This window comes from Phyllostomus discolor, chromosome 2 (genome assembly GCF_004126475.2).
Source record: "Phyllostomus discolor isolate MPI-MPIP mPhyDis1 chromosome 2, mPhyDis1.pri.v3, whole genome shotgun sequence".
Taxonomy (NCBI): Eukaryota; Metazoa; Chordata; class Mammalia; order Chiroptera; family Phyllostomidae; genus Phyllostomus; species Phyllostomus discolor.
In genome coordinates this window covers 201,775,568-201,789,706 of record NC_040904.2, presented here as the reverse complement: position 1 = coordinate 201,789,706, position 14,139 = coordinate 201,775,568, and the positions used below count along the sequence as shown (strand labels likewise).

Below are 14,139 nucleotides of genomic sequence, written 5' to 3'. Positions count from 1 at the left end.
AGTCTCTATATAAGGTTTTCTGTATATAGAATACATTTTAGTATCACATTCTTCCACCGCACCCCCAATTTGCAACAGATGAGGTAGCTCTAACATTTTAATAGTGCCTAAAGCTGGAGAAGATCACAAGCGAAAAACAAGATGAAGAGCCAGAGCAGGAGGTGGAAATGAGCTGTGGAGTCAGGAGCGAGATGAGCGAATCAGTCATTACAGGACTGCCAGTTGCTCCATTTGTTTTAATGGTACTGTGAGAAAAAAGGAAAAAAGGGACACTTGCTACGCTCTTTTGCATAGCTTTAATGTTTGATAAGGCTATACAAAATCATTAGTATTTACAAACTCTTGTACACATATAAAAAAACTATTAAGTATGTGTCTTTTCACATTGGAAGTAAAGCCACTAGCTACTTTTTTAAATTTTAATCTTTGTAATAGCTCATCTTTTTAAAGTTAAAGAGTCATAGGCCATTATTCTTGATGTGCTGTCTGTTAAAATTTTCATGTCAGGGACATGAAAGATTTACGTGACATTAAGATTCTAGGGCCCCAAGTATTCCAAAACCAAGTTTATATATAGGCCTGAAGAGTAAATGGGATGATCTTTATAAAAGTTAGGTTAGATCGCTAGAAATAAATAATGGCATTCTAGTTCTCTAAAACACGGACTCTCCTAATCTCACGCATTTGGAAGAATGAAACCTGAGAAGGGGAAAATGACGTCCCTGCGAGCCAAGGAGTAGCCTCTAAATGGTGAACGAGAGCCAGAGAGACCTGGGATTACATTTAGCGGTCTGTGATTATTTTTATTTTCTTGTAGTAGACTTGGGGATTTTTGTGGACCAGTAAAATTGTCCTAAACATCTGGGGGACTGGCAGAGGGTTTTCAACTTTTTATTTTGTTAAGTAATCAGAATTTTAAAATGTCTACTGCCTTTAATTATTACCACAATTTTGTAAGAGAAAGAAAGAACATTATTACTTTTAAAAGGACAAAAGGCTTAATTCAAAATGAAATTAAGCTTAATAAATTTAACTTTTTGGAAAACTCACTATGTTGCCCCTAATTGTCTTATTTTGCTAGAATGGGGTTGATAATGTTATTGTTCAACAAATAATTGCTTTCCCTCCTCCCCACTGCTACCATGGAAGAAGGAGATTTCCCTACTTTGTTGGGCTTACCCATGGGACTTGTTTAGGACAATGTAATATTAGCAGGCCTGACACACATAGACACTTTAAATGTTTTACTTGTTTTATCTTGAACTACTGTCCTCTGTCTTTGCTCTAAGTTGAGCATGTCCTAAATGTCTGCTGGCCCCAGAATGAGGAACATGTGAAGCAGATATGGTCCCTGGTATTATGAAATAAAGCTTCCCACAGACCCATGAGCAAAAAATTTATGCTTATTTTTGTAAGCCATTAAGGTTTGGGGGTTTATAACACATCATTGTAGCAATAGCGGGGGAGCTAAATTCAGAATTCATCAGCTTTGTTTGCTAGTGAGAAGCAAAGGACAGTTCTGATTGGCTATTAAAGTCAAACTTCTTGGGTCAAAAGGTAAGTAATATAGATAAGATTTTTAAAAGAAACAGAAGCTGTAAGTAAGTCAGGAAGTCTAAAGAAAGGAAGAGAAGTAAATACACTCTCTCACAGCAACCAAGGAAAGAAGGAATTCTGAGGAACAGACTACAATACAAAAATGTCTCAGTACAGCCATCCTCATTAACTCAAAGTGTAGAATTGCCAAGTGACAGGTAAAGACAGCACCTAAATGACAGCTATGCAATTTGGGCAGAGGAAATAGTCACTTGTACCCCAGGAATCATTCCTATCACTGGGCTGAAGTAACGGCCCCTGTAGTCTCAGTCTGTATGTTGTTGGTGGTGAAATCCTTGTCCAAGCATATAGTCAAAGTCTGTGTCATCTTGGAAGTAGTTTACATGCAGGTGATACCATGCATTAAAAAAGACATGCATAACAGAATAACTAGACGGAAGGTCAGTAGGTAAGTAGAAGATTTGAACAACAGCATAAGCCCGCTAGACCTAGCAGACATATAGAAAACATTCATTCTAGAATAAACCATCTGTTAGGCCTCAGAATAAATCTAAATACATTTTAAAACATTGAAGTTACAGAAAACATCTTCTTTGACCACAGTGGAATGAACTAGAAATCAGTAACTGAAGAAAACAAAATATATAAAAATTAAACATCACACTCTTAAGTAGCCAGTAGTCAAAGAAGAAACCACAAGGGAAATTATAAAATACTTTGCGATGACTGAAAATGAAAACACAATATGTAAAATACCAGATGCTACAAATCAGTGCTCAAATCAATAATGTAGGAGTTTACACCTTAAGGAGCTAGAAAAAGAACAAAGGAAACCCAAACCTAGCAGAAAAAAAGGGAAAAATAACAATGAGAACAGAGATAACAAAAATAGAGAATAGAAAACAAAGAGAATCAATGGCATTAAAAATTGGTTCTTTGAAAAGATATAACAAAATTGACAAACCTTTAGCTACACAGAGAGAGGACACTCCAATTAGTAAAATCAGAAAAAGTGAGGACACTACTACCAACCTTACAGAAATAAAAAGGCTAATAAGAGAATGCTGTGGGCAGTTATATGCCAACAAATTAGATAACCTAGATGAAATGGGCAAATTCCCAGAAACAAAACTGCCAAAACTCAAGAAAAAATAGAAAATGTGAATAGACCTATAACAAATAAAGAGATTCTTCGTAACAAAGATGACCCAGGGCAAGACACTTCACTGGTGAAATCTATCAAACATTTAAAGAAGAATCATCATGTATCTCTTAAAAGCTTCCAGAAAAGGATAGAGGAGGGAATACTTTCTAACTGGTTCTTTAAGGCTAGCATTACCTTGATACTAAGGACAGATGGAGACCATCACAAGAAAAGAATATCACAGACCAATATCCCTTACAATTATAGATGCAAAAATCCTCAACAACATCTAGCTAGAAAACTCTTAGAAGAAAAGATAGGAGAAAAATCTTCCTAACCTTGAATTTAGCGATGGTTTCTTAGATATAACACCAAAAGCATATATAACAAAAACAACAACAAAAGATAAACTGAACTTCATCAAAATTTAAAACTGTTGGGCATAGCTCTATTAAAGGTCTCATATCCAAAATATATAAACAGCTTTTATAATTCAATAATAAAACGACAATCCATTTTGAAAAAATGGGCAAAGGACTTGAATATTGACAGTCCTATAAAGGAGATTTAAAAACAAAGAAGCACATGAAAAAATGGTGACTGTCATTAGGGAAATGCAAATCAAAAGCACAATGAAATACCACTTTCCCACTCGTGAGGATAGTTAAATAAATATATAAATAAATAAATGTCTTTTTTACAAAGCACAAAATGAGAAGTGTTGACAATAATATGAAGAAATTGGAACCCTCACACTTGGCTGGTGGGATTGTAAAATGATGAAGCATCCGTGGTAAACAATTGGGCAGTTCCTCAAAAAGTTAAGCATGTGACCCAGCAATTCCACTGTTAGGTACAGGTATATACCCAAAAGAATTGAAAACAGGTATTTAAACAAAAACTTGTGAAGGAATGTTCCAAGCAGTACTTACTCAACAGCAGCCAAAAGGTAGAAACAACCCAAATGCCCATCAGTGAATAAATGGATAAACAAAATGTGGTATGTCATTGAAATATTATTCAGCTAGAGAAAAGATTGAGAGTACAGATACATACTACAACACGGATAAAACTTAAAAACATGTTAAGTGAAAGAAGGTAGACATGAAATTTTCTGTGATTCCATTTATATTAATAGGAAATCTGCAGAATAAGCAAATCCATAGAAACAAAACAGATAGTGGTGCCAGGACCAGTGGGCAGGAGGGACTAGGAGGGACCGCTAACTAGGTACAATGTTTCCTTTGGGGTAATAAAGATGTTCTGGAATGACATAGTGGTGATGGCTGCATAGCATTGCAGATGGACTAAGTGCCCCTGAATTATACAGTTTAAAATGGGTTAAGTGGTGAGTAAGATAAATGAGTAAAGTAAGTGAATAAAATATCTTAAACAGTAAGCTATATCATGTAAAATATTATAGCCTATGCAGAGGAACATTACATGATCACATATATGTAATACATGAGTAGTCCTGCCGTGTAGATTCTTAATATTTTGTACTATAAAGAGCAGAAGGAATATTTCTCTCTCTGAATCAGTACCAATTTTTAAAAAATAATTGCTTTAAGTGCAGTATTTTGATTTATACATATTTTCTGATATCTGACTTTGGCATTTCCAAGAGAGACACAGTATTATAATCAGCTGGGAGATTTATGGCCTTAGAGACAGCATTTCAAAACAATCTGTCCCCTGAACAGGGTCATAAAGTTTATGTGTTTTATTGAAAATTGCCAAATTCTAAATGAAACAGAATGAAAATCGGTCTCATTTGCACTAGTATGTCACTCTATGCACTAAAAAGTTGTCACTTGTTTACCTTTTGTTATAGAGAACAAGTGAATGTATAGATGAGTTCATTCTATCAAAATACCGAGTCCAGTGGCTGTGCTAGGCACTCGGTAAACACTAATTTATTGAATAATGGTTTCAGGACCATTTTAGGCTTTTCTAAGACTGTCAAAGGTATTTATTGTCTATGTATAAATTACACATATTATTAAGCAAATATTACTCAATATTTTATTGAGTGTTTTACTATATCCTCACCAGTCTAAGTGCCTTTGTCTATGCAAATTTATTTTTTACAGCTCTGAGATAGGTGCTATTTTTACCCTTATTTTACAGAGGAGGATACAAGGTATAGAGAGGCTAAGTAACTTACAGAAAGTGACGTAGCTGCCACATAGAGGAACAAGGCCGTCAGGCCGTCTGGCTCACCTGCACTCTTACATCACTCACTGCTCTGCCCAAGCGACAGTTTTCAACTTTACCTTGAGAAGGTGGTATTTTTGTGTAAGAATACTTTAGATCTTTCTTACTTTTCTACATTCTGTAATATAGCTATTAAAACTATGAACCAGGGTGCTACTTATCATATGAAATGTAATTATAGGAGATGACAGATTAAATTTTGTATAAGATTTCATCTAGTTTTAGTATTCCATAATCTGTGCAAGTTCTTAATTGAGTTCTTATTTAGGTCAGTGGTTCTTTGTCAGTCCTCACACCTCCATTTTTAACAAAGACGTTTTAGTTCCCACTATATAATCTTAAATGAAACTCAGAGAAAATGTGACCTATCAAAATATATTATAAGAATTATAGTGCATTAATTGAATTAAACATGTCTATAAAATGAAAACAAAATAGTTCATTTATGTATGTGTGTGTATGTCTTGTGCAGAGACACACTCAAATATCTCTGCATAAGAAGACATAGTGAGGTCGTCTTTGTCCTGTTTTATAATGGATAAATTTGAATATCAGTAAAAGAAGATCACAGAAAAAGGTAAGGCTTGAAAAGCTTGCCAAGTTGCACAATTCCAGGGCTATAGTTTGCATAGAAGACAATGTAAATAGTGCCATCTGGAGTTCTGCAATGTCATAGCCATGAGTAAAACTTACTAGGATAAAAACTCTTGTCGGGAAATAATGTTAATCAAAATAGAGACAACATGACAAAACAAATTTTAGGATGTCAAGTTGAGACAGTAAGGAAGGATAACACTGTTACAAATTAGCCAGTTTTTATATGACACTCTCAAAAATATTCACTGTTACACCATAGGATGGAGTACTAACAAGGACTGCAAAAAAAAAACTCCTATATGGGAATGTGGCCACCTTTTAAGGTGTTTCTAAATTTCACTGGAGCAGTCAAAAGTCGTGTAGAAAGTCTGCCACCCCTGATTCTCATCCAGTTATTCCCTGTAGTACCCCAATTACCAGAACAATCAAAAATGCCTCCCAGGCATGAGAACCACCACCTGTTGAGAACCATTGATTCAGATAATAAGGTGACCAGGCACTCTCCTAAGTGCTTTATATGAATTAATTTAATCCTCCAAAACCTCATATGGTGGATTCCCTTAGTCCTTTTTTACAGGTGAGGATCCCAGGCAATCTGGCTCTGAAGCACTACACTGTACTGTTTCTTCTTGAAGATTCTTTAAGAAGTTTTAGTCTATTTCTATTATTGAAAAAGCAGATATTCATATTACCTGTGTGTTCTGATCAAAATCAAGCATCATACAGGGCTTAATAAGACTGATATAATTGTAGAGTCATGTCGGCAGAAGTGTTATCTTCCACTTGTGAAGGATCTGTAATTCTTGAAAGACACCTTTGCTAAAACACGCTAGTCCCAGTCCTTAAAATGAAACCATCATGTTTCTTCTTCACACTTCATTAACTCAGTTTTCACATGAGAAAGAAGAGTAAAGAGAAACAGACATTTCCTGAGGATGAGAAAAATTATTCTAGAGTACACTGCTCCAGCCTTTTCACTGATAACATGTTTTGCACTCAACCATGCGTCACTACCTGAAAGGCATCACAGCACCTAGAAGGGTGCTCTTGTGGTAGGTGCTCAGTGAGTGGGTGAAGGAGTGAATACAGCTCCGTGTCTTTCACCGCATCTTTAGAAAAAAAGATGCTGTTACCAAAGTATCTGACCGGAGATGTATTTAAGAAAGAAACTCTGGTAAGTCACAGGATGGGATTGCTAGCCTTTCAGCCTTGTGTTCTACACCATTTCTTTTATGGTCACTTACCATGTGTACCACATGCAAATACACATACATACATGTACACATATCTACATAAATACCTGTTTGTGTGTGTGCATTTGCACAGGAAAATGTAAATCCATTTACATAAAAGTGTTTATAATTTGACCCAGAATCATCAAAAGAAAAAGTTGTTATAGTATTTGAAAAGCAAGTAAGTGCATTTTCATTTAGAAAGATTTATTATCCCCTACTACAAAGAAGGTAAAAATGGTGTTTAAGTATTTAATGGGTTAAGCTTATTATTTGAAAAACTCACTAATACAGAACATCTCATTCCCAGTCAGTGCCAAATAACAGATGTTCTTGTATATTAAAAACAGTACCGTTCTGTAAGAGCAAGTCAGATCAACAAGTAATTATTAAACATGTTTAGTATAGCCAACATTTAGTACTTTGGGGGATACAAAAGAAATAGAAGACCCAGTACTCACTGTAACTACAAAGGATGTCAGAAGTAAATTCCTTTCCTCCTCCTCCCCACCAATAATCTTTTAAAATATTACATAAATTTATGGTGAAAGAAAATTGGCTTCTAGAAACTAAGGAATTCTTAGTTCAAGACAAAAATAATAGAGGCAAGTAATGTGCCATTCACTTTGACTATAAAACATGGGATATTAGTAGTTGTCATGTTCTAGCTGTCATCGTTTTTAAAAAGAATGGGAGAAGGAGTGGGATATAAAAAATAAAGAGTAAGGTTATTTTTTAGGAATATAACCAGATCACTAGATAAGGGAATACTAAATTACCTAAATATTCACTAAGCCAATAGTATTATTTCTGAAACATTTTATAACAGGAAAAATAATGTTTATCAAATATCTTTTGTGTACCCCATGCTGGCTGAGTTCTTTCTCCATTACCTGTGTTTATGTAAATTGCAGAGTCTTCAAGATTCACAGTTAAGATGCAGTGTTCCTTCCCCACACTCACCCCAGTTGGGATCACACACTATGTGACCTATTTACAGATAGTCCTTGTGGGAAACAGAAGAAAGGGGACAGAGGGCCTCCTAAGGATGGGAGGTGAATCCCCACTCAGATGCAAATGAACCATGCCTAAATAATTCCAGGAACAAAGTGACATCAGGAGAATTTACATTACTCATTATAATGTTATGGTTAAACGATGCCAGAGATAAAGTTCTCCACTTGTCTTGGAAAATTCCCTCTAATTTTTGTGAGAATTAGGTAAAATAGTTTGTGTTGAGTTGGGTAATAGCCTACCTCTAACAATTGGAATGTAAGGATTCTGTGTCTTTATAAGAGCTATCCAAGATTTATACTAAAACCTGTCGATCACATTTGCAGACATTTTCATTCAGTGAAATGAAATCATATGTTAAGACGGATTTTACTAGAGTAAAAGTAATAAAATGATAAAAGAATTTTCTAAAATTTCATGTGACCATGCAGTGGTAACACCACTCTGGTATCCAACTCTTTGTTCTATGTGCCCAGGTAGGTGAAGTAGGAAGCCAGTACTTTATACCGCGTATTCCCGCAGCAGTGAGTGCAGTCATTTAAGTTTGCTTAACGGGGCCCTCGTGTGGTTGCAGTAAGTGAATTGTATACATGAGAATAATATCCATAAATGTTTTATGTTTATTTTGAAAGCCCACTCATGTGACTAATAAGAGGGCTTTCTCTCATTTATAGCATATAATCAGATTTTCAGTTGTAAAGTATATCAAACTTTTTCTTAAAAATAATAAAGTGCTAATATTTCCTGGATAGTATTACCAGTATTTGTATTAAGGTTTATGTTAGTTAAAGAAAATGTCCTTTTACTCTGAATTCCTTAAAGATGAAATTATTACATATGATCTATTTGGAAACTACCATATGGTATTTTTTTGCAGTTGAGAGTTTAATTTTGAAGTTTATTTTTAAATGTGACAAAATTTCCCACAATTCCTATCCTTCAGAAATTTATCTATTCGACTCATAGATACAGAGGACTGATGGTTACCAGAGGCAAGGGGATTTGGGAGGCTGTGTGAAAGAGATGAAAAGATTAAGAAGTACAAATTGGTTACAAAATAGTCACGGAGATATAAAGTACAACATAGGGAATACAGTCAATATTGTAATAACTGTATGGAGCTGGGTGGGTACTGGAAATATTGGGTGGGACACTTTAAAAAGTATCTGGTTGTCTAACCACTGTGATACACGTGAAATTAATACAAAATAATTTTGATTGTAAACTGGAATTGAAAAATAAAATTTTTAAAAATCTGTTTATCTCTGTAAGTTAAGTAAGATGTTAATTCTCCTCTGGAGTGGCCTTAGGTAGTTTTTCTCCTCTGTGATGATAAACTTTTAGTGGCTGATGAATTTGTTTATAATTTCAAGACAACAAATGAAGCAACAACATGTAAGTTGTCAGATTTTTTAAGCTCTCCAAGGCTTCATGAATATGTATAGTGGTAGATTATTTTTTGTATGGTATAGTTGGTTTATTTGTGTTACATTTTAAACAGGGCACTCCTCTCCCCTGCAAAACATGCGTAGCCTTTGACTATCAACTGTATTTTTGACTCATTATTTTTCATTATTGAAGGGTAATATAAACTTATGCAATTATCTCTCCTTTTCACTCTTATAATTCATCTTAATCTTAAATCAGTAAAATTTTTGGTAATCCATTTCTCTTATCATTAATTCTACTAGTACATTAATACTACTTTTTCAGTAGTATGGAGTATTAAAAGAAGCAGAAGTGGTCTAATCTTATTTCTGAATATATTTTAAACACTGGCGCATATTGAAAACACTCTTTACTAAATCTTACTTTATACTATTACACCATTTTGCTGCCTCCACTGCTCAGGCTTTTTGCCTGGCTACCAAAGTTCTCTGTATCTAAGCCACAGGCTGACACAGTTTATTCCATCACCACTCTAGCCTGCCACATCCACTGTCAAGATTTGTCCATCTAAAGCCTAGATTTATGCTTCCAGTTATATGGTTCCCCACCTCTGAACTCCTTTTGCACTAAAAACTTAACAATAAATTATCCAGTAATTTATTTTTACTTTCTAATTGTTCACTTGCTAAGGAAATACACCATACCTGTTGCTTTTTGAATCATTTATAGCATGATGAGTAGCTTAATGATTAATTATTTGGAAATGGGATGGCAAAGTCTTCATTTTGCTATCACAAATTTAGTGAAAAATGTTTCCTGGCTCTAAATGTCAGAGGTCCCTTTCCTACACTCAGTAACGTTGTAAAGTGCCTTTTCATCCTTATAACTACATCTCAGTGTTACTTTTGTTCTTCCTTTCATATTTAATTAGTACAGTGATTCATATGACCCAGTCATGTCTTTTAGATTGTGGTTTGTATTTTTTGCTTTACTAGTTATAGAAGGCCAAATGGATACAGAATGTGTTGTTTAATGTCATCCGTTCCTTCTTCGTGTTGTCAAAAACATTTGGTAGCAGAAATTTTCTTATGCAATGAACTCCCTAACAGACAATGGGCTGCCAATTAAAAGTAGAAAACAAATAAAAGAACAGAGTATTTCCCAGGAAGTTTCCTTTTGAATTCTCAGAGGGAACATCTTTCTCTACTAATTTTCAATTTGAAAGACCATTGAGAATATCTAGGATATCCTTAATATGCCAATACCCAACTTATGGGATTTTTAATTAATTAAATGGGGCAACTACATTTAAATAATATATGGTAGCAATACTTAATGTTCTGCTAAAATGCATTCAGCCTGAAATAATTTAACAATAAGCTACCAAAAGTAAAATAATTGTTATCTTAATCTTACATCTGGATAGCTCTTCTTCCATACATTTTACAGCTAAATCTGAGAGCTCTATTTAGGACTACAAAGTTGGGAGGGGTTAGAGATGTTTTTATAATTATAGTCAAATTGGGTCAAAACTTGTTTTACTTGAAGAATGATGCCCTTTGATTCAGTCAGTATTACTGACTTCTTAATATATCAGCAGATTAACCTAACCTCAAAAGCTTTTACTTCTAAATTTCCCTTGCAAACATTTAAGTAGGGGTGTGTGTATATCTTTCATTATAGCTCTGGATTTTTGGTCAAGGTAATTTAACTTCATAATATTACATTTTTATTCTTTTATAAATGGTCTGTTATCTTTCCATATTTGATTATGTGTATTAAAAAAGCTGTGAACACTAATGGCTTTCTGTTTCTGTGATGTACTGCTTTTCTAAAACTTATGTTTCTGTGGTTATAATTAACTTTTAGGTAATTTTTATTTATTATAAACAAATACATTAACAAATTTGGAAATAGTAAATATGAATTTCCAAATCTATGGCTTTTTCTGCATCACAGTAGAAACTCTCTCATCTGACATGTCTAAATCCTTAGATAATGTCTGGTTCCTTAGATAAGCAAAAAGTTAGTAAACTCATGAAATCACTTTAAAGGAATGTCTGCTACTTTACTTTCATATATAACGTATATATAAAAATTTATCAACTTGCTGTTGGCAAACCTTTTGACATGATGCCAAGGCTTTCTTTTTTCTGAAGTTGTGACTCCACTGATTGGCACTGGGGACCTTTTTTGTCTGAATCACACCCATGATACAGCATGTACCATGAAAACCTTCAAATGTATCTAGATATTTATGATATTTATTGCTTAACCTTTTGTAACTGTCACTCATGCCTAATTTAAGAAAATTTTATATTTTTAAATTTATATACTTCCCTTTAATTAGTTGCCATTGACTTAGTTTCATTAAACACTTTTTCAGCCCTGGCCAGGTAGCTCAGTTGGTTGAAGCATCATCCCATACACCGAAGGGTTGTGTGTTGGAAATGCGGTCAGGGCACATACCTAGGTTGTAAGCTTGGTCCCAGGTTGGGGCACGTACTCGAGGCAACTGATCGATGTTTCTCTCTTGCATCGTTGTTACTGTCTCTCTCCCTTCCTCTTCCTCTCCCTCTCCACCAACCCCCCATTCTCCCTTCCTTCCTGTCTAAAATCAGTAAACATATCCTTGGGTGAGGATTTTAAAAAATTGAACAACTCTTTCACATTCGTATTCTGTCAGCTTATACAATATTGTTTAATTACATTAATAAGCATGGGTTTACATCACTTACAAACAGTGGTTTGCCGGCAAAGAACCCACATTCCCTCTTGGTAAACATACAAAGTGCACGTGTAAGAATATTAGAAAATGGCCACCTTTTTCTCATCAGTTCTACAGAGGGACAAAGGAAGGATGTCAGGAGTTAAATTAAGAGAGCTACTGTAAAAGTTGTCTTTGCTACATTTTAAAACTGATGCAAATTTATCCATACAGAGATACATTAAAATAACATAAAATGCAAGAAAAAAGGGATGATTTGAGAAATGCACCTTATAAATAAGACCAACTGAAAAGCTGTACCTTTTACCAGTCAGAGAAATGATTGTTTTAAGATTGTTTTTGTCAGAAAATGTGTTAAATTTTAAACTTTTTTAGTTGGTAATTTAAAAGAAATATGAGAAAAAAAAGAAAAATGAGATACAATCAATTTGAAACCTGTTTGATAATACCTGCTAAAGATGAACATATTTGAAAACTACTATCCAGCAATTCCACACCTAAGTATATACCCAGCAGGTGGGCGGGTGTCTGTGTGTGTGAGAGAGAGGGGGTGTGGTTGTTTGTATTCACTAAAAGATGTGCAAGAAGGTTCATAGCAGCATCATAGGTAATGACCACAAATTGGAAACAGCTTAAATGTTTATCAGCAGTAGTGTGGATAAATGCATTGCAGTTTTACTTAACTAATGGAGTACTACATACAGCAATGAGAATGAATGTAATACAACAACATGGAGCAATGTTGCTAAATCTCACAAAATCTAATGTTGAGTGAAAGATACCAGACCAAGAAAATATGTACCATAGGATTCTGTCTTTATGATCTTCAAAACAGGCATAGCCCTGGCTGGCGTAGCTCAGTGGATTGAGCGCAGTCTGCGAACCAGAGTGTCGCAGGTTCGATTCCCAGTCAGGGTACATGCCTGAGTTGCAGGCCATGACCTCCAGCAACAGCACATTGATGTTTCTCTCTCTCTGTCTTCCTCTCTTCCCTCTCTAAAAATAAATAAATAAATAATCTTTAAAAAAATGGGCATAAGTAAGTTGTAGTGTTAAAAGTCAGAACAGTGGGTGCCTTTTGTGAGAGGGCAAGACAGTGTGACGGGAAGGAAGCACAAGACGACTTTTGGAGTTATGGCAATACTCTTGTTTCTTAAATTGTGTACTGTTTTCTTTGAATGTGTTCTCTTTGAGCTTTATGCTTAAGATTTATGTGTGTTTGTTATATATGTTGTACTTTAAAAAGTATTTGAAAAAAGAAGTGTGACTTTTTCTGATGGAACTCATATTAACTAGATGAGCCATGTAGGAAAGACAGAAAAATGAGTTGAGCTCCACGAGAAGATTTGAGAAGAGCTTAATTATGGAATCTATCAAAAAGGGAAATAAGGCTTAACAACTTAAAATGTACCACCTGTAGCTAATTTAGTTATGATAACTCATTTCAGACCAATTTGTTGTATTTTGCATTCTTGGTAGTTGGATTATGCAACCACTGAGAATTATTTAATAAGCATATAATTATAAACCATAAATCATTTTATTCTAGGCCTGTAAAGTAATCTGGATCACCCTCCTTGTTTTAAGTTGAATTTTATTTTTAAAGTATCTGGTTCTATTCAGGATAAAACACTGTGAGAAAAATTGGTTCATTGGACAGGAATATACTTCGTTAATTGACCTGTTTTTATACAATATCTTTATCCATATTTTCTACCTCTTTGGTTTCCTTTATTTGAAAGGAAAAAATCATGGAAGTATTCTGGTATGTATTTATTCAATTTATATAATTGCAACCAAAAATCAAATACATATTAGAATAAGATCAAAAGAATGGAGCCTTTAAACCATATCCTCATGGGACTCTCCCAATCTGCAAGACAAATTCCTACTATTTAAATCAGGGTAAATGCATACTAGCCCAGTACTTTATTATACAAAAGGCAGTGGAGAAGAAAGAAACATTCAGTTGCCATAATCAATTAGCTTTTCATTGTGGGGAGTGAAATAATTGCATAAACCCTTGGTAAATGTGATTTACCTCTTCCGTTAAATTGTAATTCTCTCCCTTATATAGCACATGCAGATGAAAAGTATTGATTTGGTAAGAGAAAAGAGTATGCTTCTAAATTATCTAATCAAGTAAATAATCATTTTGAAAACATTTATGTTAGTTTGTATGTTACTGTAATATTTCAAGATTGGAAGCTCTGTAATTTCTCCAAGGACAGAAAAATATTTTGATTAAGGTAGCTTGGTAC

General features: G+C 34.4%; 1 protein-coding gene across 2 annotated transcripts in view; it reads left to right on the top strand.

Moving 5' to 3' along the window:
* The window catches only part of NUP37 (nucleoporin 37), a 41,991-nt gene that overhangs the window by 18,529 nt on the left and 9,323 nt on the right, over positions 1–14,139 (top strand). The window lies entirely within an intron of this gene.